Raw genomic sequence first — 27,061 nt, 5'->3', positions numbered from 1 at the left:
AGGAGGTATCTGGAACGTATGAGGAGGTGAAGAAATTCACCTCAAGTGCATATGAGCTAGTACCTGAAGCTTACAGACAAAGGTTTAGAAATTTAAGGAAAGAATTTGGTCACACATACATGGAGTTTGAAAGGCTCAACCAGAGTAATTTTGATAGGTGGAAGAGGGCTTTGAAAATAGACCAACCGTATGAAGCTCTCAGAGAAATTATACTTCTGCAGGAGTTTAAAAAATGAATTCCGGATGTAGTGAGAACTCATGTGGAAGAACAGAGGGTTAAAGCTGCGAGATTAGCAGCAGAAATGGTAGATGATTATGAATTAGTTCATAAATCAAAGATTGTTTTCCGACATCAGTTTCAGCCGATGGGGGATAGAAACTGGGGAATGGGAACTACTCAAGTGGTAAAGGTAAAGGTGACCTGATGGGAGATAATAATGAGAGTGTGCCTCAGATTAAAAACGAAATCCAGGAGGGTGGAAGAGAAATGAAAAGTTTCAAATGTTTTCACTGCAGTAAAGTAGGCCATGTAAAGTCACAGTGTTGGTGGTGGAAGAAAAGCACTGGGAAGGCTGATGTGGTTAAACAGGATAAGACAGTGGGATGTGTTACGAGTGGTAAAGAACAGCCCAAGGGAAGCGAAGAAGGTGCAAACGAGTGTACAGCCTGTTCAAGAGGTACTTGATAAGAAGGTGCCAGATGTCTTTACATAATTTAGTTTTGTGTCTGAAGTTTAATCATGTGTATCAGGAGGAGCAGCTAACGGAGTCACAATTTTGAGAGATACAGGGGCTAGTCGATCTTTAATGGGAAGAGATGAGGAAATAGGTAGTTTGGTAAGAATGTTGCCAGTAAATGTGGTGATATGTGGAATTCAGGGTGAGAGGAATAGCGTTCCATTATATAAGGTAAGGTTGGAAAGTCTAGTGAAGAGTGGTGAAGTGGTACTATGAGTAAGAGAGAAAGTATCTTGTCCAGGAATGCAGTTTATATTGGGTAATGATATAGCTGGATCGCAGGTGGGAGTGATGCCTACTGTGTTTGATAAGCCAGTGGAAAATCAGACAACTGAAGTATTGAAGGACGAATATCCTGGGTTTTTTCTGGATTGTGTAGTAACAAGGTCGCAAAGTCACAGGTTAAGAGAAGAGGAGAAATCAAAGAATGAAAATTAAGTTGAATGCAATTATGAGAAACGATATTTGATCAGATGGTTGAAAAAGAACAAGCACAGGTGAAGGATGCGGCGGATATTTTTAGTTCAGGAAAATTGGCGGAGTTACAACAAAAAAAGATAGAAATAAAACGGATGTATCAGAAAGCATAAACGGAAGAGGAATCTGCGTGTATACCAGAGTGTTATTACCGTAAAACTGATGTCTTGATGAGAAAACGGAGACCTGAACATATGCAGGGGAATGAAATTTGGGCAGAAGTTCATTAAGTAGTATTGCCGGTAGGGTATAGAAAGGAGGTGTTGCGAGTTGCACATGAGGTATCAGTGGGAGGTCATTTGGGAATAAGGAAAACTCAAGCTAAAATCCAGAAACATTTTTATTGGCCTGGACTGCATAAAGATGTAGTTAAATTGTGTCAATCATGTCACACATGTCAAGTGATAAGGAAACGTCAAGCAGTGATAAAACCAGCGCCCTTAATACCAATTCCAGCATTTGAGGAACCTTTTACAAGGGTACTAATTGACTGTGTAGGACCGCTTCCTGAAACAAAATGTGGGAATCAATATCTTTGACGATAATGGCTGTGTCTACCAGTTTTCCAGAGGTCATTCCAGTGCGCAATATTACAGCTAAAAGGATTGTGGAGGAGTTACTTAAATTCTTTACTAGATATGGACTACCCACAGAAATTCAATCGGATCAAGGATCACATTTTACCTCAACGTTATTCAAACAAGTTATGGATAGTTTAGGAATAAAACAATTTAAATCAACTGCATACCATCCAGAATCGCAGGGAGCGTGAGAAAGGTGGCATCTGACATTAAAGACAATGTTGAGGGATTATTGTCAAGATTATCCAGAGGACTGGGATAAACGAATTCCATTCGTACTGTTTGCAATTAGGGATGCACCTAATGAGTCTACCAAATTTACTCCTTTTCAACTAATATTTGGTCACGAGGTAAGAGGACCACTTAAATTGATTGAGGAAAAATTGGTGGGAGAGAAATCATAAATTACGTCATTGGATTACGTGTCAAATGTTAGAGAACGATTAAATAGAGCAGGTGAATTGGCTAGAAAACATCTGAAAGTTGCGCAGAATGTAATGAAATGGGTAGCGGATAAGAAATCCAAAGATCGTAGTTTTGCACCAGTGGTAGGGGAGCCTTTAAATGCTCGGTTTTGTGGACCCTATCAGATTGAAAGGAAATTAAGTGAGTTGAATTATGTTGTAAAAACACCAGATAGAAGGACGACCCTCCGAATGTGTCATGTGAATATGCTTGAAAGGTACTTTGAAAGGGAAGGAGAGAAAAGGGAGGTTTTAATGTTTCTAACTCAAAGTGAAGAACCAAATACAGATGACTGTGAATTTGACATACCTCAAATTAAATTGGAAAATGAGGATGTTCTTAAAAATTGGGAAGAATTGTTAAGTTACCTTCCAGAGAAAAAACAAACAGACCTTAAAGAGTTATTGATATCACATAGGCACGTTTGTAGAGATAAATTGGGAATTACTGAAATGGCTATCCATGATGTAGATGTGGGAAATGCTGTTCCGATCAAACAGCATCCATATAGACCTAACCCTTTTACATTGGCACAGATTAACAGATAGATTGAGAGTGTGCTTAAAAATGGCGTGTGTGAAGTCGGTTGCAGCCAATGCAGCTCACCCCTTGTGATGGTATCTAACCCAGACGGTACCCAACGGTTGTGTGTGGACTATCGAAAGGTGAATGCAGTTACAAGAACCGACTCTTACCCTATCACACGTTTGAAGGATTGCATTGAGAAAGTGGGACAATCTGCTTTTATTTCCAACCTCCAGAAATGGAAAGAACATTTAAAACATCGTGTCGAGTTCTTCAATCGACTTCAGGCGGCGGGTTTGGTAATTAACCTAGCCGAAAGTGAATTTGGAGTAACCCGAATCACTTTCCTTGAGGAGTTTCCGATACCCTCAAGACCATAAGACCATGAGACAGAGGAGCGGAAGTAAGGCTATTCGGCTCAACGAGTCCACTCCACCATTCAATCATGGCTGATTTCAACTCCATTTACCCGCTCTCTCTCCATAGCCCTTAATTCCTCGAGAAATCAAGAATTTATCAACTTCTGTCTTAAAGACACTCAACGTCCCGGCCTCCACCGCCCTCTGTGGCAATAAATTTCACAGACCCACCACTCTCTGGCTTAAGACATTTCTCCTCATCTCTGTTCGAAATTGACTCCCTTTTATTCTAAGGCTGTGCCCCCGGGTCCTAGTCTCCCCTGCTATTGGAAACAACTTCCCTACGTCCACCCTATCTAAGCCATTCATTATCTTGTAAGTTTCTATTAGATCTCCCCTCAACCTCCTAATCTCCAATGAATATAATCACAGGATCCTCAGACGTTCATCGTATGTTGGGCCGACCATTCCTGGGATCATCCGTGTGAATCTCCGCTGGACCCGCTCCAGTGCCAGTATGTCCTTCCTGAGGAGTGGAGCCCAAAATTGCACACAATATTCTAAATGGGGCCTAACTAATGCTTTATAAATCTTCAGCAGTAGATCACTGCTTTTATATTCCAAGCCTCTTGAGATAAATGACAACATTGCATTTGCTTTCTTAATTACAGACTAAACCTGCAAGTTTACCTTTTGAGAATCCTGGACTAGGACTCCCACGTCCCTTTGCACTTCAGCATTATGAATTTTGTTACCGTTTAGAAAATAGTCCATGCCTCTATTCTTTTTTCCAAAGTGCAAGACCTCGCAGTTGCCCACGTTGTATTGCATCAGCCATTTCTTGGACCACTCTCCTAAACTGTCTCATTCTTTCTGCATCCTCCCCACCTCCTCCATACTACCTGCCCTTCCACCTATCTTTGTATCATCAGCAAACTTAGCCAGAATGCCCCCAGTCCCGTCATATAGATCGTTAATATATAAAGAGACTAGCTGTGGCCACAACACTGAACCCTGCAGGACAACACTCGTCACCGGTTGCCATTCCGAAAAAGAACCTTTTATCCCAACTCTCTGCCTTCTGCCTGACAGCCAATGGTCAATCCATGATAGTACCTTGCATCGAATACCATGGGCCCTTATTTCACTCAGCAGCCTCCCGTGAGGCACCTTATCAAAGGCCTTTTGGAAGTCAAGATAGATAACATCCATTGGCTCTCCTTGGTCTAACCTATTTGTTATCTCTTCAAAGAACTCTAACAGGTTTGTCAGGCCCGACCTCCCCTTACTAAATCCATGCTGACTTGTCCTAATCCGACCCTGCACTTCCAAGAATTTAGAAATCTCATCCGTAACAATGGATTTTGGAATCTGGCTAACAACCGAGGTTAGGCTAATTGGCCTATAATTTTCCATCTTTTTCCTTGTTCCGTTCTTGAACGGGGGGTTACAACAGCGATTTTCCAATCCTCTGGGACTTTCCCTGACTCCAGGGACTTTTGAAAGATCATAACTAACGCCTCCACTATTTCTTCAGCTATCTCCTTTAGAACTCTAGGATGTAGCCCATCTGGGCCCGGAGATTTATCAATTTTTAGACCTCTTAGTTTCTCTAGCACTTTCTCCTTTGTGATGGCTACCTGATTCAACACTGCACCCTGACTAGCCTACCTTCATATTTGATCATCTCTTTCCTTATTTCTCTCTTTGTTATCCTCTGTTTGTTTTTGTAGCTTTCCCAATCTTCTGACTTCCCACTACTCTTTGCCACATTATAGGCTTTCTCTTTTGCTTTGATGCATTCCCTAACTTCCTTTGTCAGCCATGGCTGCCTTTTCCCCCTCTGATAACCTTTCTTTTCTTTGGGAGAAACCTCTGTACTGTGTCCTCAATTATTCCCAGAGACCCCTGCCATTGCTGTTCTACTGTCTTTCCCACTAGGCTCTGCTCCCAGTCGATTTTCGTCAGTTCCTCCCTCATGCCCCTGTAGTTACCTTTAGTTAACTGTAACACCGTTACATCTGATTCTACCTTCTTTCTTTCAAATTGCAGATTGAATTCTACCATATTATGATCACTGCCTCCTCAGTGTTCCCTTACTTTAAGATCTTTAATCAAGTCTGGCTCATTACATAACACTAAGTCCAGAATGGCCTGTTCCCTCCTGGGCTCCATCACAAGCTGGTCCAAAAAGCCCTCCTGTAAACATTCAATGCATTCCCTTTCCTTTGGTCCACTGGCAGCATTATTTACCCAGTCCACCTGCATATTGAAGTCCCCCATGGTCACTGTGACCTTGCCTTTCTGACATGCACTTTCTATTTCGTGGTGCATTTTGTGCCCCTGGTCCTGACCACTGTTAGGAGGCCTGTACATAACTCCCATTATGGTTTTTTTGTCTTTGTGGTTCCTCAACTCTACCCACACAGACTCCACATCATCTGACCCTATGTCGTTTAGTGCTATTGATTTAATTTAATTCCTAATTAACAAGGCAACCCCGCCCCCTCTGCCCACCTCTCTGTCTTTTCGATAGGTTGTGAATCCCTGGATGTTTGAATGCCAGTCCTGAACCCCCTGCAACCACGTCCCTGTCATGCCTACCACATCATACCTGCCAGTCACAATCTGGGCCACAAGCTCATCGACCTTGTTCCGTACGCTGCGCACATTTAAATATAGCACCTTTAATTCTCTATTCACCGCCCCTTTTTGTTTTCTTAGTGTGGTGGACCTTGGTTTACTGAGCGTTTCCATACACTGTGTCATATTTTGTGGAATGGGGACTATCGTAATCGCTCCTGAGTTCTGACTTTTCGTGCTAAGCAGCTACGCTTGCCACTCATTACTTCACCTCTTGGTTCCCCGACTTTTCCTTCGCCTCCCATCTCTAGTTTAAAGTCCTTTTGACCACCCTATTTGCTCTTTTCGCCAGAACACTGGTCCAAGCTCGGTTCAGGTGGAGACCGTCCCAACGGTATAGGTTCCCCCTGTCCCAAAACTGATGTCAGTGTCCCATGAAAAGGAACCGCTCTTTCCCACACCACTCTTTCAGCCACGTGTTAACGTCCCTTATTCTTGCCTCCCTATGCCAATTTGCACGTGGGTCGGGCAGTAATCCGGAGATTATGACCCTTGAGGACCTGTTTTTTAATTTGAATCCTAGCTCTTTATAATCTCTAAACAGGTCCTCTTTCCTAGACTTGCCTATGTTGTTGGTACCGACATGGACCACAACAACTGGATCCTCCCCCTCACTCTGCAGTATCCTTTCAAGCCGGTCAGAGATGTCCCGCACCCTAGCACCGGGCAGGCAACATACCATGCGGGACTCTTTATCCTGCTCACAAAGGATACTATCTATCCCCGTGATAATTGAATCCCCTACAACTACAGCTTGCCTATTTACTCCCTCCCCTTGAATGGCCTGCTGAACCATGGTGCCTTGGTCAGCTGACTCATCCTTCCTGCAGCCCTGTTCGCCATCCATACAGGGAGCAAGTGCCTCATACCTGTTGGACAGGGTCAAGGGCTGAGACTCTTGAGTTCCTGACTGCTGGTTCCCTTTACCTGCCTGACTTGCAGTCACACCCTGCTGTCCCTGGCCACTGGCAGGATTTAAACTACTTACTCTGACATGTGTGACTGACTCCTGAAACACAGTGTCCAGGTAAGTCTCCCCCTCCCGGATGTGCCTCAGTGTTTGAAGCTCAGACTCCAGCTCATCAACTCTGAGCCGGAGCTCTTCGTGCAGCCAACAGTTACTGCAGATGTGGTCGGTAACTTCCTGTTTTCCAGTTTTTTTCTTCCTGCAGCTCGCAATGGGGTCTGCCAGCTCCCACATCAAGCAGCTCAAGCACATCACCTGACCAGCCATCTGTAATTAATTAGTTTAATTTAAGTTTTCGAGTTTAGCTGTGTTTTTTTAAAATTTGGGGCAGATTTGCTATCAAACAATCAGATCATAGCTTCCCTCTGACGTCACTTTTGGAAGAAAGAACTGGAAAACAGGAAGTTACCGTCAGGTTTTTATACTCAGAGACTGCTCCTCCTCCTCCGAACGGCTCCCGAAATTAGGCCCGAAGAAAGAGAGAGAACAAAACAGTCGGGAAAAAGCACCTTCTCCCACTCTTAACCGAATTACCTCACTGCACCAAATTACCAAGTTTCAAATTCTCACTCTGTCTGTGTCTCACTCACTCAGGCTGTGTCTCTTTGAACACCGCAATGCTTACTAAGTGCGCTTTCTGTCTGTCTTGTATACAGACTTTAGGATGACTAACACTAAAACTTCAAAGAGAAGAATACAGTATGTAACTTTGTGCCCGAAGGGAAATAATGCGATCTTTTTGCATGAATGAATTTGATCGAAACTTTGTGCAAAGGATTTGTAGCGTGGTCGCTCCACTGATGGAATTGCTGAAGAAACGTAAAAAAATTCAATGGACAGGGGACTTTCAACAGACATTTGACTGCCTGAAAGCTGTGATCGCCAATGCTCCTGTATTGGATAATTGCAAGGGGCTCTGTGGTCAGATTGAACTATAGTATCTGATTCTAAAGAGAAATGCCGAGGAGTAGAGGAATGGATGGATCGTGCAGAGACTTTCTTGTTGAAAGAGACTGTCAATCGAGAAGGTTTTCGGTTGGAGGAAGAAGAACGGGAAAAACTGACTTTATTATTGTGCCTGTTTGCGTGTGTTGTTTTTTAAAAAGAAAACGTATATTTACTGTGTGCATTTCTTAGTAGAGGGTGCAAAAGGGAAAAATGAAACCATCTTGAAGTTGATGGGTTTTTTTTCTTGGGGAGAGGTGTCATGTGAGAGTGCCTTTAAGAATTGGATTTTTAAGAAATGTACCGTTAAGAAATGAAGCTTATCACATTACTCAAGTAATGTCACAGGGGGGTAGCTGAGATCACTTCTGCTTTTTTGGGAGTGTTAGTTTCAGTTTTTGAAGAAAGCTTGGGTGTGGTTGTGAACTGCATTGCCGATGATCTCTGCCATGAAGGACTATCTCTTAATCCTTTGGTGAAATCGGAATTGTAAAGAGGTCTCAGTATTGAATGTAAATCTAATGTGCTTCTGTTTGAAGGATGTGTTAAGTCTTTTGTTTGTGTAAAGGAACAGTTTGCAGGATTGGGTAGTGTTGTATTATTTCCGGGGTTATCTTTGGAATAAGGGGTGTTAAGAGATCCAATGTTTATTTAAAAGGTTAATGTGAGTCCATGGAATAAACATTGTTTTATTTTTAAAAACACGGGTCCATAATTATAATACTACACCTGGGGAACATGTCGTGTGCTTCAAATGCAACAATCTAGTAAAGTTGGGGGTTGGTTGAACTCCATTATACAGTTTGGGGTTCTGAAAACACCTCTCCCATAACATTATTAAAAATCATAGAGAATCAAGTAACTCCATCAAACAATCCATTCCGATGCTTAACGCGAGCCTTCTACCACTATAGACAATTGATATTTTTCATATTGCCTTTTTGAAAAGAAATTCCCCTGCTTATGGTTAATCACATTTATTTCAAATGAGTTTATGCCATTCAGCTCAAACACAATATGTGGCAACTTGTTCAATATTTGCAGAAATTATGTAAACAAGATCGCTTTGAACTCAATTTTACTTATCTTTCTCACTGAGGATGATTGAACAATGTCTTCTCATGTTTTTGTCGGCTGCATTAATAGTCAATCAATAAATTACTGTCCAATCCCTAGTTCAAATGCTTTGCTAGACTCAATTAACTCGTGACGAAACCTCAACTTCACAAAAAAATGTACACAGTCCTGTAAAAAGCAGCATACATCCAGATTTTGAAAATATAAAATAATTAAGCCGAAAATTAAAGCTGGAAATATAGAGCAGGTCAATCAACACCTTGAATCACAAAGTAGGAAATATAGAAATATAACAGGTTTTCAATGTGTGCAGGAGGGCGATGATGGTCTCCGGGAGCGGGGGAGGGGGGGCGGGGGGGAGGGGGGGGGGAGGCGGCCTTATAACAACAAATTGGGATATCAGTGATAGTATTGATGACAGCAGAAATTGAATGCCAAACTTTTTGCCTCTAATAGGCAAAATAAAGGCTGAATGCCTTCACATCATTTCCATAGCTAAATATCTGGCGGCTGAAATCAAAGTGAACGTGTAAAGAAAAGAATGAAAAAACATAAATCCAATATTTGATGGAGGCAGAGATTGTGACCGAAAATTGCCGAGCTCTGTTATGAATCCAGAAATCTGTTCAGTGCTGAATCGAAAAATTAGCCTGGTTTCCTGGGTTTCTGTTCCATTGAGCTTCCATGGAACACTGCAGTAGGCCCAGGACAGAAACGTCACCGTAAGAACGTTTTTGCCATATTTCAAGACAGAAAGGCGATTCTGCAATATTTCTGGTACGCGTTGCTCTTCCCAATTTCGAGTAAAATGCATTGTGGGAAAAACATGCAGTGAAATATCGACACGCAAATCACTTTTTCCCTGCGGATGTGTGTTGCTCAGATGGGGAGGCAAATTGGATAGTGCAGTATCTGCTGCTCGTCCATGGAACACAGATTTACGAAAGGCAGGGATTCTTGTTGGGCAGGGGAGTGCACGAGAGTGTGCTGAATGGACAGTCACCACGCAATGCAAGGACAGATGTGTTGTTTGTGTCGTCATAGTCGTTGTGATGGAAATTACTTGGAACGAAAATGCACAAACTTCCAGTTGACAATGCTTTCTGACACGAGACGGAACTTGCTCATGGTGATGCCGTGCATCGACCACGTTTTGACGCAATTAAATGTATTGTGTAAAGAATCAGTGGCATGTTGCTGCAATGCATTTTGCCGATTCTGCACCGTGCTGTTCCTGCATACTTCTAATGGATGGAATAGATAATTCAGGTGTTGAATTGCTAAATAATCAAACGAATTGTTTATTTCTGTTTGGCTTCCAAATACTACACAGTTATTGCAGCTTCATTCGACGTATAAGCTTCATAACTTTCCAGCACACGACTCAAGCTTGCTGACGGATCATTTTGAAATGTTCGAAAAATGGTCAGAAAATGCGGTTTCACACCGGAGAACGCATAGCTCGGACGGTTTACTTTTAGCAAGTCTATAACTGTGCCATCAACAGTAATATGTTTGAATCAATGCACCCTGTCCAATTAAGTCAATGGAAAGCCTTATGTTCTTGACTGTACCATAATTGGTATCAGGGCAGCACGGTAGCATTGTGGATGGCACAATTGCTTCACAGCTCCAGGGTCCCAGGTTCGATTCAGGTTTGGGCCACTGTCTGTGCGGAGTCCGCACATCCTCCCCGTGTGTGGGTGGGTTTCCTCCGGGTGCTCCGGTTTCCTCCCACAGTCCAAAGATGTGCAGGTTAGGTGGATTCGCCATGATAAATTGCCCTTAGTGTCCACAATTTCCCTTTGTGTTGGGTGGGGTTACTGGGTTATGGGGATAGGGTGGAGGTGTTGATCTTGGGGAGGGTGCTCTTTGCAAGAGCCGGTGCAGACTCGATGTGCCGAATGGCCTCCTTCTGCACTGTAAATTCAATGACTATGATGAATGCCCTATAGTCTGACGGTAAGAATGGATAACTCGTCGCTTGTTGAAGATGACTACCGTCTGACATTGTATCGGGAAATCTTTACTTGCGTAAGCCTGAATATTGTCAATGTATTTTTGCAGGTGACTTCGTCCCTGTATAATGAATTGAAAGTAATGCTAAACTGCCCGGTCACATTGAATCATCTCTACTTCTGACTATGTATTACATGGAGGATCATTAATGAGACAACTGGAGATGATTGCCTTGGAAAAAACACTGGAGAGCAACGACACTAAACTAGTTCAGCAGGAGCTTGGGAACCTGAATTGTAACTCCAGTATACAGGAGGTTGAGAATAGTGAGGTCATGAGTAGGGTTTCCAAGTTGCAGGAGTGTACCGGCAGGAAGGAAGGTGGTTTAAAGTGTGTCTTCTTCAATGCCAGGAGCATTCGGAATAAGGTGGGTGAACTTGCGGCATGGGTTGATACCTGGGACTTCGATGTTCTGGCCATTTCGGAGACATGGATAGAGCAGGGACAGGAATGGTTGTTGCAGGTGCCGGGATTTAGATAGTTCAGTAAGCTCAAGGAAGGTGGTAAAAGAGGGGGAGGGGTGGCATTGTTAGTCAAGGACAGTATTACGGTGGTTGAAAGGACGTTTGATGAGGACTCGTCTACTGAGGTAGTATGGGCTGAGGTTAGAAACAGGAAAGGAGAGGTCACCCTGTTCGGCGTTTTCTATAGGCCTCCGAAAGGATCCAGAGATGTAGAGGAGAGGATTGCAAAGAGGATTCTGGATAGGAGCGAAAGGAACAGGGTCGTTGTTATGGGGGACTTTAACTTTCCAAATATTGACTGGAAACGCTATAGTTCGAGTACATTAGATGGGTCCCTTTTTATCCAATGTGTGCAGGAGGGTTTCCTGACACAGTATGTAGATAGGCCAACGAGAGGCGAGGCCATATTCGATTTCGTACTGGGTAATGAACCAGGACAGGTGTTAGATTTTGAGGTAGGTGGGCACTTTGGTGATAGTGACCACAATTCGAATACGTTTACTTTATTGATGGAAAGGGATAGGTATATACTGCAGGGCAAGAGTTATATCTGGGGGAAAGGCAATTATGATGCGATGAGACAAGACTTAGGATACATCGGATGGAGAGGAAAACTGCAGGGGATGGGCACAATAGAAATGTGGGACTTATTGAAGGAACAGCTACTGCGTGTCCTTGATAAGTATGTACCTGTCAGGCAGGGAGGAATTGGTCGAGTGAGGGAACCGTGGCTTACTAAAGCAGTCGAGACACTTGTCAAGAGGAAGAAGGAGACTTATGTAAAGATGAGACACGAAGGTTCAGTTAGGGCGCTCGAGAGTTACAAGTTAGCTAGGAAGAACTTAAAAAGAGAGCTAAGAAGTGCCAGGAGGGGACATGAGAAATCTTTGACAGGTAGGATCAAGGATAACCCTAAAGCTTTCTATAGATATGTCAGGAATAAAAGAATGACGAGGGTAAGAGTAGGCCAGTCAAATACAGTAGTGGGAAGTTGTGCTTGGAATCCGAGGAGATAGGAGAGGTGCTAAATGAATATTTTTCGTCAGTATTTACATAGGAAAACGACAATGTTGTCGAGGAGAATATTGAGATTCAGGCTACTAGACTAGAAGGGCTTCAGGTTCATAAGGAGGAGGTGTGAGCAATTCTGGAAAGTATGAAAATAGATAAGTCACCTGGGCTGGATGGGATTTATCCTAGGATTCTCTGGGAAGCTAGGGAGGAGATTGCTGAGCCTTTGGCCTTGAACTTTAAGTCACCTTTGTCTACAGGAATAGTGCCAGAAGACTGGAGGATAGCAAATGTTGTCCCCTTGTTCAAGAAGGGGAGTAGAGAAACCCCCGGTAACTACAGACCAGTGAGCCTTACTTCTGTTGTGGTAAAAATCTTGGAAAGGTTTATAAGAGATAGGATGATTAATAATCTGGAAAGGAATAATTTGGTTAGAGATAGTCAACACGGTTTTGTGAAGGGTAGGTCGTGCCTCACAAACCTTATTGAGTTCTTTGAGAATGTGACCAGACAGGTGGATGAGGGTAAAGCAGTTGATGTGGTGTATATGGATTTCACTAAAGCGTTTGTTAACGTTCCCCATGGTAGGCTACTGCAGAAAAGACGGAGGCATGGGATTCAGGTTGATTTAGCAGTTTTGATCAGAAAATGGCTAACTGGAAGAAGACAAAGGGTGGTGTTTGATGGGAAATGTTCAGACTGGAGTTCAGTTACTAGTGGTGTACCACAAGGATCTGTTTTGGGGCCACTGCTGTCTGTCATTTTTATAAATGACCTGGAGGAGGGCGTAGAAGGATGGGTGAGTAAATTTGCAGATGACACTAAAGTCGGTGGAGTTGTGGACAGTGCGGAAGGATGTTATAAGTTACAGAGGGACATAGATAAGCTGCAGTGCTGGGCTGAGAGGTGGCAAATGGAGTTTAATGCAGAAATGTGTGAGGTGATTCATTTTGGAAGAAATAACAGGAAGACTGAGTACTGGGCTAATGGCAAGATTCTTGGTAGTGTGGATGAGCAGAGAGATCTCGGTGTCCATGTGCATAGATCCCTGAAAGTTGCCACCCAGGTTGAGAGGATTGTTAAGAAGGCGTACGGTTTGTTAGCTTTTATTGGTAGCGGGATTGAGTTTAGGAGGCATGAGGGCTTGTTGCAGCTATACAACACTCTGGTGCGGCCGCATTTGGAGTATTGCGTGCAATTCTGGTCGCCGCATTTTTGGAAGGATGTGGAAGCATTGGAAAGGGTGCAGAGGAGATTCACCAGAATGTTGCCTGGTATGGAGGGAAGATCTTATGAGGAAAGGCTGAGGGACTTGAGGCTGTTTTCGTTCGAGAGAAGAAGGTTAAGAGGTGTCTTAATTGAGGCATACACGATGATCAGAGGATTGGATAGGGTGGACAGTGAGAGCCTTTTTCCTCGGATGGTCATGTCTAGCGCGAGGGGACATACCTTTAAATTGAGGGGAGATAGATATAAGACAGATGTCAGAAGTAGGTTCTTTACTCAGAGAGTAGTAAGGGCGTGGAATGCCCTGCCTGCAACAGTAGTGGACTCGCCAACACTAAGGACATTCAAATGGTCATTGGATAGACATATGGACGATAAGGGAATAGTGTAGATGAGCTTTAGAGTGGTTTCACAAGTCGGCGCAACATCGAGGGCCTGTACTGCGCTGTAATGTTCTATGTTCTACGGTCTTGGATCCACATTATCATTCTTGTCTCGTTATCCTTTGTTTTGTTCCATTTAATGCCTCCTATGTTTCATCATATATTAGCTCATTTCTGTTGCTATGTATTCCTGAAAAATTCGCTGCACTTATAAACGATTCCAAGATTTATGTTCCTTAAAGTAAATTTAAAGTACCCAATTCGTTTCTTTCCAATCAATGTGCACTTTTGCGTGGTCAGTCCATCTACCCTGCACATCTTCGGGTTATGGCGATGACACTCGCGAAGATAGCGGGAGAATGTGTAAACTGCACACGCACAGTGACCCGGGGCTGAGATAAAACTGGCGTTCTCAGCGCCGTGAGTCAGCAGTGGTCACCACGGTGCCACCTTTGAGCATTTTGTCGAGAGCTAACCCGTGCTATTCCACAGGGTTAAGGTATTTCTCCATTGATGGTCTTGATGTTTGCCAGTATTGTTTTAGAATGAAATGCATTGCAAATTGCTCCAAATTGAGCGATGATGCCAACATTGACTGAGAAGTAAATTTGGTGGATGAAAGCTCTAAAATATAGGAACATCTCAACAGTTTGATTACAGTTGTATGACAGTGGCAAATGGAATTCGCTCACTGGAGAAATGTAAGTTATTCCATTTCCGAAGGCAAGCACCTGCTGAAAATGTTCAATAGTTGGGTTTGCTTAAGAGTCGCACATAAAAAGGATATCTTGGTGTATTGGTCTGAATAAATCAGAGAGTTAAGTGGCCAAAGAAGACAAATGTGAGACTGCAATTGTTTGGCGTTTCCTAGAATAGAGAAGATTGGAGATTATCGAAGTGTGTTATACATAATTTGAATGATAGACTGGGACTGTTTGCAGCACTTTTAGGCTAGTATTTGAAGTATGTAATTGCACTAGTCTTTATTAAAAATAGATGGACAAGGATGCGACTAACCACATGCCTTTACTTGCATGAAAAATTGAAAGATCCTTTAAATCAGAGGAGAATTACGGCAGATAGAATTACAGTAGAGCAAATGTTATGGGATCCAGATGAAGAGGATGAACACATGCCTTCAGCAATTGGATGAACAACGTAGTGGCAAGAATGGAAGTGTGGTATAAAATTACCGCAGAGAATAATTAAGACTGCCAACGGGAAGTTATGGAAATTGAATGTCCCTTGATAAAGCACTATCCAAAAGTGTATCCGGCCAGATATTCGCATAACCGCACGAGTGTTACAATGCAGAAGAACACCGGACGTTTCATGGTGTCTGCATTGGTTCTGTAAATGAGAATTATTATGACTTAGTCCCATTCACTTGCTTTTTTCCCGCACCATTGCACACTTCTTCAATTCAAATAATCATCCCACGCCCTCTTGAATTCCACGAATAAACCCGGCTCGACCATCTGGAATGTGAAAAATAATTCTCTCAACATATTTCCTACTTTTGAAAATCATTTAAAAGCTGTGCCATTTCGTTCTTGATTCTCTTACAAGCAGAAATTGTTTCGCTGTATCTACTCTTTCCAGCTGCCTCATAATTTTGAAATCTTTTCGAGACCTTATTTTTACGAAGGCGTACAGTCCAAACCTTTGCACTTCATCTTCATAATTGCAGTTTCGTATGCCTTCTAACATTATTATGCATCGCATCTGCACTCTCTCCCATGTGTTCACACCATTTCATTTTCTTTTTTCTTTTTAAAAATATTTAGTGTACCCAATTCAATTTTTCCAATTAAGGGGCAATTTAGCGTGTTCAATCCACCTACATTACAAATCTTTGGGTTGTGGGGGCGAAACCCACGCAAACACGGGGAGAATGTGTAAACTCCACACGGACAGTGACCCAAAGCCGGGATCGAACCTGGGACCTCGGCGCCGTGAGGCAGCAGGGCTAACCCACTGCGCAACTGTGCTGCCCCACACCATTTCATTAAGGTGGTGCCCAAAACTGTGCACATTATTCTCAGAACGAATTCTGCCGTTCATTTAGTATTTTGTATAACCTCAGCATAACCACCGTGCTCTTTTGTTCCATGATCCACAATAATACAGTCCAGGATTCTGTATGATTTTTGAACAATGCTGTGCAGATTTCATCCTACATTCAATGATCTAAGGAGATAAACAGCAAGGTAGGTCATCTGCTTCTGAGTCCCTTCATCAATTCCTCCATTATCCAATATTGATTGCTCATGATCCAGCGACAAACGTGCATCGCTTGACACTTCACCATTGAACCTTATTTGCTTACTATCTACCCACTCCACCAAATGTACCATGGAGTTTTTAATTGTACACTGTTCTCGCAGTTTACGATGCTCCAAATTTTCGTGCCACCCAGAAACTTTGAAAGTGCGACGTGCACATCAAATTGTCGGTCATAAAAGTATATTCGAGAAAGCACGGTTTCCAACACCAGTACCTGGGAAATTACATTCAAAACTGTTAATTATCCTTCAACTGTTACTTTCTTTTCGGATTAGATAGACAGTTTTGTATCCAGGTTGCCACTACCCTTTTAATTCTGTCAGCTATAACATTCCTCTCAAGTTTGTTATGGAAATGTATCTAATTCCGTAATCAACAGTCTAGCAATGTTCGATCCTCTGTGTTACATTTTCGAAAAATTCCTGTAATTTAGTTGAACATTATTTGCCCTTTCGCTATACATTCGACCTATTCCTATTCAACCACCATATCCCATTATGATTGTAAATTCAATCCAAAATAATTGCTACCAGAAGTTGCCCTTCGAGTGAAGTTGAGCATTGACGTAATTACCTGCAAATGCTCGCATTCTAAGCATTGTCTTGCACCTTTGAATTTGTCGATAGATATGTTTCTGGAACATACCTCTTCATTCACTTGAGGAAGGAGGAGTGCTCCGAAAGCTAGCGTTTGAAACAAACCTGCTGGACTTTAACCTGCTGTTATAGTACTTCTTACTGTGATCAGCCTAGGCTACGATTGAACTTGAGCTAATTGATTGGTAATGGCTGGGATTATTCTTGCATCATAGAATTTACAGTGCAGAAGGAGGCCATTTGGCCCATCGAGTCTGCACCGGCTCTTGGAAAGAGCACCCTACCCAAGGTCAACACCTCCACCCTATCCCCATAATCCAGTAACCCCACCCAACACTAAGGGAAATTTTGGACACTAAGGGCAATTTATCATGGCCAATCCACCAACCTGCACATCTTTGGACTGTGGGAGGAAACCGGAGCACCCGGAGGAAATCCACGCACACACGGGGAGGATGTGCACACTCCGCTCAGACAGTGACTCAAGCCGGAATCGAATCTGGGACCCTGGAGCTGTGAAGCAATTGTTCTATCCACAATGCTACCGTGCTGCCACATCATGTCTTTGAAAAAAGACATGATGCTTTAAATGTTACAGTCCTCTAAACCTCCGCCACATTCCCTTCCACCAACCCCGTCATCCCACGCTCCCTTCTCACCCGCCTAGCCCAACCCACACACACACACACACACTCACGCAATGCTTGATCGGATTGAATTATTGTGGAGCGTGTCCCTCTAATTTCCGCCTCATTTCCATCAGTACTAATGGATGCATTTCAGCGCATCCCGATGTCTTTAAAATGTAAGTATGGACAGTCTATCCAACACTTATTTCTTCGTAACTTTGATCAAGTTTAGTGAGTGACATTCTGCCTTTCACAGCGTTGGTAGCATGTATCCACTTGTCAATGGCAGATGCAAAACATTGAATGACTATCTCTGGAATGCCCTCTACCACCAAATGCAAATTGTATTTTCCTTATTGTATCAGCCATACTTTTTTTTAACCATCCTCTTCCGATTTATGTGCCAAAAGAATACTTCACGTGCGAATAGTGCTTTTATGGAAAGAGACAGTCTGGGGGAATGCAAGCAAAAATAAATGATATATTTTGTGGAGAGCTGTTTAGAAAAGTTTTAATCAGTATTAACAAATATGTATCATGGATGAGAAAGTATATTAACTCTGACAACAGATGGCGAAAAAGAGGAATTCTGGAGCTAATTAACTGAATAAAATAGAAATGAGGATGTATAACATTCGTATAACTTGTCGGATATTTCGAACGTGGCAAGCACAGCTAATTTCAAAACAAGTTATCTCAGTTCATTTCTATTAACGACATGGAAGTCAGTTCCAAATCATTGTTGGTTCTTTTGTTCAAAAGCAGTCTTCAGCAATATAAAATTGTGAGGATCTTAGAAACGTTTAATAACTGAAGAACAAAAGAACGGCGACACGTGCAGCACAGTGGTTAACACTGGGACGACAACGCTAAGACCCCGGTTCGAATCCCGGACCTGGGTCAGTGTCCGTGTGGAGTATGTACATTCTCCCCGGGTATGCGTGGGTTTCATCCGCAGAACCTAAAATGTGCGGTTTTGGTAGATTGGCCACGCTTAAGTGCCTGTTAACTGGAGAAAAAAATAATTGGGTAATCTAAATTTATGAAAGAAAAATAACCAAGAACAGTGAAAAGTACAGCACAGGAAAAGGGACTGCAGTCCTCCATGCCCGTGCCGGCCATGTTGTCCGTCTAATCTGAAACCTTTTGCACTTCAAGGGTCTGTATCATTCTATTCTCATCCTATTCATGTATTTGTCAAGACGCCATTTAAACTTCACTGTCATAGTTGCGTCCACCAACTCCTGCAGCAGCGTGTTCCAGGCACGCACGAACCGCTATGCAAAAGTTTTCCCTCGATCGTTACCTCTAAACTTTGCTCCTCGCACGTTAAACGTATGTCCGCTAGCAATTGACAGTTCTACCCTGGGGAAAGTTACCTGACTGGCCACACGCTCCATGCCACTCATAATTTTGTAGATTTATATCAATTCGCTCCTCAATCTCCATCGCTCCAGTGAGACCAAACTGGGCTTATCCAATGTCCCCTCAACAGTAATGCCCCCATACCAGGCATAATCTTTGTAAACGTCTTCTGTACACACTCAAAAGTATCCATATCATTCGGGTAGTGTGACGACCAGAATTAAAAACTATATTCCAAATGTGCCGAGCTAAAGTTCTATATAGCTTCAGCATGACTTGCCAATTTTATATTCAATTCTCCGGCTAATGAAGGCAGGCATGCCGTCTGCCTTCTTGACTACCTTCTACACTTGCGTTGCCACTTTCAGTGACGCGTGGACCTGTGTACACAGATCCCTCTGCCTGTCAATATAGTTAACAGTTCAGATATTTACTTTATATTTAACACCTGTATCAGACATGCCAAAATGCATTACTTCACTTTTGACCGGATTAAACTCCATCTGCCATTTCTCTGCCCAGGTATTTGGATGAGGGAAGAAAATATAACATCTCAAAGTTTGCAGATGATACTAAGTTGGCTGGGCTGCTAAACTGTGATGAGGATGCGGGGAACCTACCGCATGATCTGGACAGATTGGGAGAGTGGCAAATCAATGGCAGGTGCAGTATAATTTGGATAAGTGTGAGATTATTCATTTTGGAAGCAAAAACAGGGAGGCAGATTACTACCTGAACGGTTGTAAATTGGGAGAGGGGAGTGTGCAGCGGGATCTGGGTGTCCTTGTGCACCAGTCGCTGAAGGTAAACATGCAGTTGCAGCAGGCGGTAAAGAAGGCCGATGGTATGTTGGCCTTTATTGCGAGACGTTTCTAGTCAGGAGCCAGGATATGTTGTAATTATACAGGGCCTTGGTGAGGCCACACCTGGAATATTGTGTGCAGTTTTGGTCTGCTTGTCTTAGAAAGATATTCTTGCTCTTGAGGGAGTGCAGCGACTTATTCCAGGCATTGCGGGACTGTTATAGGAGGAGAGATTAACTCGGTTAGGCTTGTTCTCGCTGGTGTTCAGAAGAATGAGAGGAGATCGCAGGGAGACTTATATAATTATAACAGGACTACACAGGGTAGATGAAGGGATCATGTTCGCGATGGTGGGTTTGGCCAGAACCAGACGTCACAGTCTGTGCATTCAGGGAAAACTATTCCGGACAGAGATAAGGAGAAATTTCTTCACCCAAAAAGTTGTGAGCCTGTGGAATTCATTACCACAGGAAGTAGTTGATGCTAAAACATTGAATATATTCAAGAAGCGGCTAGATATAGCACTTGGGCCACTGTGTTCAAAGGTTTTGGGGATAAATGAGGATTAGGCCATTGAGATCGAAGATCAGCCATGATTGTGATAAACGAAGGAGCAGGCTCAAAGGGCCAAACGTGCTGCTCCTACTCCGATCCTCTATGTATCTATGTCTCCAACCGATCAATATTCTGATATATCCTCTGACAGTCGTCATCACTATCCGCAATTCCAACACTCTTTATTTTGTCCACAAAGTTACCATTCAGACCAGTTATGTTTTCCTCCAAATCGTTTGTATATAAAACAAACAGATGTTCCAGCATTGATCTCTGTGGAACACCACTCGCCACAACCCTCCATTCAGAAAAACACCCACCCACTGCTACTCTCTGCCTTCTTTGACCGAGCCAATTCTGTGTCCATCTTGCCAGGTCAGCACTGATGACTGTGATTTCACGTTCTGCAATAGTCTGCCATGAGGGACCTTGTCCATGCGGGACAACATTCACTGTCCGACCTTCATCAATCGTCTTCGTCACTTCCTCGAAAAACTCGATCAAATTAGTCAGACACGACCTCCCCTTCTCAAAACGTTGCTGCCTGTCGGTATTACGTCCATTTGCTTCCAAATGGAAGTATATTCTGCCTCGAAGGATTCTCTCCAATAATTACCCGATGACTGACGTAAGGTCCACAAGCCTTTAATTTTCTGTATTATCCTTGCTCCCCTTCTTAAGCAATGGAACAACATTAGCTATTTTGCAGTCCAGTGGGACCTCACCTGCAGCCAGTGAGGCTACCATGATTCCTGTCAAAACCCAGCAATTTACTCCCTTGCCTCCCTCAGCATTCTGAGGTAGATCCCATTACGCCCTGCTGACCTATCTACCTGAATGTTCTTCAAGACCCCCAACACATCCTCTTTTTGATCTCAATGTTATCCAGACTGTTTACACACACTTTCTCTGACTCATAATTCAGCAATCCCTACTGTTTGGCGAATACTGATGCAAATATCTCATTCAGTACCTCGCACATTTCCTCTAGTTCCACAAATAGTTTCCTTCTCCTGTCCTTGAGTGGGCCACCATTTCTCTGGCTACCTGCTTGCCAATAACTTTTAGTGACCCCCTTTAGTCCTACTGACTGCTTGCTTTTGTTCCTTCCGTCTTTCGTTATATACCCCACGGGCTTTGCCAGGTTCCAGCTTTCTAGTCTTTACACATGCTTCTTTTTTCTTCTGGACAAGACTCTCAATATCCCTTGTTGCCCAAGGTTCCTGAAACTTGCCATACTTATCCTTCTTCCTCACAGGAACATGCTGGTCCAGAATTCATAGGAACTGACATAGAAACGTAGAAACATAGAAACGTAGAAACGTAGAAACGTAGAAATACAGAAACATAGAAAGGTGGAAAATAGTTGCAGGAGTACGCCATTCGGTACTTAAAGTCGCCACAACCATTTAATATGATCGTGGCTAATCATGCGATTTCAGAATCCCAACCCGCTTTCTCGGCATACCCCTTTAGCCCTTTAGCCGCAAGGGCCACGTCCAGCTCCCTTTGGAATATATCTAACAAACTGACCGCAACACCTTTCTGCCATAAATCCATCCATAAGTCTACATCTTTCTGAGATAAGAAGTTCTTTCCCATATCAATCCTTTTATTTAAAATTTAGATTACCCAATTATTATTTTCAATTAAGCGGCAAATTAGTGTCGCCAATCCTCCTACTCTGCACATTTTTGGGTGTGGGGGGGGGGAGAAATCCACGCAGACACGGGCAAAACCAGGGCAGCACAGTAGCATAGTGGAGGGCAGCGCGGTAGCATAGTGGTTAGCACAATTGCTTCACAGCTCCAGGGTCACAGGTTCTATTCCTGGCTTGGATCACTGTCTGTGCAGAGTCTGCACTTTCTCCCCGTGTCCGCGTGGGTTTCCTCCGGGTCCTCTGGTTTCCTCCCACAGTCCAAAGATGTGCAGGTTAGGTGGATTGGCCATGCTAAAGTGCCCTTGGTGTCCAAAATTGCCCTTAGTGTTATGGGGATAGTGTGGACATGTGGGCCTGGGTAGGGTGTTCTTTCCAAGAGCCGATGCAGACTCGATGGGCCGAATGACCTCCTTCTGTACTGTAAATTCTATGATTCGATGAATGTGCAAACTCCACACGGACAGTGACCCATTCCGTGATCGAACCTGGTACCTCAGCGCCCTGAGGCAGCTGTGCTAACCACTAGGCCACCATGCTGCCCTTTCCTCATGTCAATCCTGAAGGGCTTACTTCTTAATCATAGGCTATGGCCGCGATTCTGGAAGAACTTGAAAGCCTGCCACATGATTGATGTTAATTTTCCGTCCAACATCCGCCCAATCTAAATTTTTCAGTTCCCACCAAATATTGTTAGAATTTGCCTTCCCCAAATTTAGCAGCTTCACCCGAGTATTACTCTTATCTTTATTTAACCGTACCTTAAAACTTACTGAATTATTGCCATTCTTCCTGAAATTATCCCCTACTGAAGCTTCGACAATCAAGCTGGAGTAATTCCCAATACCAGATGCTGTATGGCACCTTCGCTAGTTGGACTATCTACATTTTGTTTCAAGAAGCCCTCCTGGATCCTTCCTAGAATCTCTGCCGCATCCAAGCCCCTCGCATTAATTGTGCCCGTATCAATATCGGGGAAGGTAAAATCACTCACCAAAACAATCCTGTTGCATTTGCACATTTCGAAAATCTGCGTACATATCTGCTCCTCTATCTCCTGCTGGCTGTTAGGAGACCTGTAGTAAACCCACAATATTGTGACTACACTCTTCCTATTCCTGACCTCGATACATATTGCCTCCGAAGTGCATTCAACCACTGTTCCAACCGATCGATGCGTCTCTGAGGTTGTGCAATTCGGTGCACTTCCAACCGATGTCCGGAATGATGAAAGGTTCACGGATCTCCAACATCTCACAAGTGACGAATCTTGTCCCTCTAACTGCCATTTCAGGAACTAATTAACACATTAATTTTAAAATAAATACTTACTAAATTAAAATTAGTTGCAATTACCTACATGATTCGTAACACTTGATTTCGACCATTAAAGTAAAATGCTGAATGTAACATTTTAAACGATTTTTCAAGTTTGTAAAGAATATACCAACAAAAAGGAAGGACGGTAAAAAGAGGGAACATCGGCCGTGGATATACGGGGAGCATCAAATTGAAGGAAAACACATTCAAATTGGCAAAGATTAGTTGGAGACTAGAGGATTGGGAAATCTCTAGGGGGGTAACAGAAAGCTACTACAAAAGCTATAAAGAGGAGTAAGAGAGATTATGAGAGTAAACGTGATCAGAAAAGAAAAACAGATTGTAAAAGTGACTACAAATATAGAAAACTAAAAAGAGTGGCTAAGGTAAATATTGGTCCTTTAGAGGATGAGAAGGTACTCTTAATAATGGGAGATGAGGAAATGTTTGAGGAACTGAACAGGTTTTTGGGGTCATTCTTCACAGTGGAAGACACACATAACATGGCAGTAACTGATAGAAATGAGGCTATGACGGGTGAGGGCCTTGAGACGATTGTCATCCCTCAGGAGGTAGTCGTGGAGACGATCATGGGGCTAAAGGTAGACAAGTATCCTGGCCCTGATCGAATGCACCCCAGGGTACTAAAAGAGACGGCTAGGGAAATTGCAAATGCACTAGTGATAATTTAAACAAAATTCACTAGACTCTGGGCTGGTACCAGGGGATTGGAAATTAACAAACGTGACACCACTGTTTATTAAATGAGAATGGCAAAAAGCGGGTAATTGTAGCCAAGTACGCTTAAATTCGGTAGAAGGGAAGGTGCTGGAATCTACCATCAAGGCAGGAGTAGCGAAGTAACTGGATGGAATTTGCCCAATTGCGCAGACGAAGCATGGGTTCATAAAGGGCAGGTCGTGCCTAACTAATTCAGTGGAATATTTTGAGGACATTACATTACGAGTGCGGTAGACACCGGGAAGCCAATGGGAATGGTATATGTGGATTTCCAGAACGCATTTTACAAGGTGTCACGCAAAAGGTTGCTGCATTAGATAAATATGCATGGCGTTAAGGGTAAAGTTGTGGCATTTGATAGAGGATTGCTTAATTAATAGGAAGCAAAGAGTGGGGATGGATGGGTGTTTCTCTGGTTGGCAATCATTAGCTAGCGCTGTCCATCAGGATCAGTGTTGGGCCCACAATTGTTCACTATTTACATAGATGATTTGGAGTTGGGGACTAAGTGCAACGTGTCCAAATTTGCAGACGACAGTAAGATGAATGGTAAAGCAAAATGTGCAGAGGATACTGCATGTCTGGAGAGGGATTTGCATAGTGCAAGTGGCTAGGGTCTGACAGATGGAATACAATGTTGACAAATGTGAGTTTCTTCATGGTGATGGGAAAAACAGCAAAAGGAATTATTATTTAAATGATAACATTTTAAAACATGCTGGACCTGGGTGACTTAGTGCATGAGTCGCAGAAGGTTGGTTTACAGGTGCAACAGGTGATTGAGAGGGCGAATAGAGTGTTGTTCTACATTGCCAGAGGGATGGAGTTTAAGACTAGGGAGGTTATGTTGCAACCGTATAAGGTGTTAGTGAGCCCACTCCTGCTGTATTGTGTTCAGTTTTGGTTTCCTTCCCTCAGAAAGGACGTACTGGCGCCGGACGATGTGCAAATGAGATATACTACGTTAATCCCAGAGGTGAGGGGGCTGAATTACGAGGAGAGGTTGAGTAGACTGGAACTGTACTCGTTGGAATTAGGATGCAGTGTGATCTTATAGAATCATATAAAAGTATGAAGGCAATAGATAGGATAGATGCGTGTAGGTTGTTTCCACTGCAGGGGGAAAGCAGAATTAGGAGGCATAGCCACAAAATATGGGGAAGCAGATTTAGGACTGGTGGTAGAGGAACTTCTTCATCTGAAGGGTTGTGAATCTATGTAATTCCCTGCCCAGTGAAGCAGTTGAGGCTCCTTCATTAAATGTTTTCAAGGTAAAGATCGATGTTATTTTTAAAGAATAAAATAATAAAGGGTTATTGTGTTCGGTGTGGTGTTCGGGCGGGAAAGTGGAGCTGATTCCACAAAAGATCAGCCATGATCTCTTTGAATGGCGGAGCAGGCTCGAAGGGCCAGATGGCCTACTGCTGCTCCCAGTTATCCAATTCTTATGTCCTTATGTTCCTCATTAGCCAATCAAATCACAGCTGTCCCGCGAAGTCACTTTTCCATCTTCTTCCCCGAGTTGGAAAACTCAGTGAGTGAATCAGTGAAACAATTTCCCATCCCAACCTTTGTTCGAAAATCTCCCGCTCAGCTCTACTCCCGATGGGTCGGTTTCTCCTTCTCACTGTTTCACCTAACTCATTGTTTTTCACCCAATCTCCAAAGAATGTGTGTGCATGCAACACAACATTTCTGCAACACAAAATCCCATTCTTTGGAATTCTGGACAAAGGTGGAAGTCACAGAGACAATTGGCCGAATATTTTCTGCATAGTTTGGAAATACAATTCTCGTCAACCTATAACTCTATGGCTCAAGAGACGCAATGTCTCCTCCCCCAAGGACGTTGATGAACGAACCAGTTTCATAATATATATGCGGCAATATACTGTCTTTTTGTGGCATGTTCAAATTTCTGTTTTCAATTAGGTTTTTCAAAATTTTGAACTTTCGAAGCAAATGATAATGTGGTGACGTGCTCATAACATCAGATACATTCATTTCATATTTGAATATTTTTTACATGAACAGAAAAGAGATTACTTCAGAGAGCTTTAGGTAAATTATACCAAACTTCAATAATTGGCATCAACATTCTCTGTTTTTTCATTCTCTGTGCAATTCTACACCTGAACATCATCGGGTTATCTGAAAAAATCAGGTATAAATAGGAAAGCAATGTCAATTGTCGTCTTTTGACGTCATTATTGCACGAATAGAAGGTGATTGTGAGGGTGAATGGAGTTTTGTTCTGCATTGCCAGAGAGATGGAGTTTAAGACCAGGGAGGTTATGCTGCAACCGTATAAGGTGTTAGTGAGCCCACACCTGGAGTATTGTGTTCAGTTTTGGTTTCCTTGCCTCAGAAAGGACGGTCTGGCGCCGGAGGGTGTACAAAGGAGATACACTCCAATAATCCAAGAGGTGACGGGGCTGAATTACGAGGAGAGGGTGAATAGACTGGAACTGTACTCGTTGGAATTAGGATGCAGTGGGATCTTATAGAATCATATAAAAGTATGAAGGCAATAGATAGGATGGATGCGTGTAGGTTGTTTCCACTGCAGGGGGAAAGCAGTATTAGGAGGCATAGCCTCAAAATATGGGGAAGTAGATTTAGGACTGATAGTAGAGGGACTTCTTCACCTGAAGGGTTGTAAATGAATGTAATTCCCTACCCAGTGAAGCAGTTGAGGCTCCTTCATTAAATATTTTTAAGGTAAAGATCGATGTTTTTTCAAAGAATAAAAGATTAAAGGGTAATGGTGTTCGGTACGGTGTTCGGGCGGGAAAGTGGAGCTCAGTCCACAAAAGATCAGCCATGATCTCTTTGAATGGCGGAGCAGGCTCGAAGGGCCAGATGGCCTACTGCCGCTCCCAGTTCTTCTATTCTTATGTCCTTATGTTCCTTATTAGCCAATCAAATCACAGCTGTCCCGTGAAGTCACTTTTCCATCTTCTTCCCCGAGTCGGAAAACTCACTGAGTGAATCAGTGAAACAATTTCCCATCCCAATCTCTGTTCGAAAATCTCCCGCTCAGCTCTACTCCCGACGTTTCGGTTACTCCTTCTCACAGTTTCACCTACTCACTTTTTTTCCCCCAATCTTCAAAGAAGTTGGGTGCATGCAACACAAAATGTCTGCAACACAAAATCCCATTCTTTGGAATTCTGGACAAAGGTGGCAGTCATAGAGACAATTGGCCGAATGTTTTCTGCATAGTTTT

The 27,061-nt window shown here is 43.1% G+C and overlaps 1 long non-coding RNA gene across 1 annotated transcript in view; it reads left to right on the top strand.

Annotated features, from left to right (window-relative positions):
* Positions 1-25,894, top strand: part of LOC140389394 (uncharacterized) — a 34,276-nt gene extending 8,382 nt beyond the window's left edge. Inside the window, exon 4 of the long non-coding RNA XR_011934373.1 lies at positions 25,867-25,894. This is a non-coding gene — a long non-coding RNA (uncharacterized lncRNA). The remainder of the gene's footprint in view (positions 1-25,866) is intronic.
* The last annotated feature ends 1,167 nt before the right edge of the window (positions 25,895-27,061 follow it).

Source organism: Scyliorhinus torazame, chromosome 14 (assembly GCF_047496885.1).
Source record: "Scyliorhinus torazame isolate Kashiwa2021f chromosome 14, sScyTor2.1, whole genome shotgun sequence".
In the NCBI taxonomy this organism is placed as follows: domain Eukaryota; kingdom Metazoa; phylum Chordata; class Chondrichthyes; order Carcharhiniformes; family Scyliorhinidae; genus Scyliorhinus; species Scyliorhinus torazame.
This window is presented reverse-complemented; position numbering and strand designations above follow the sequence as displayed.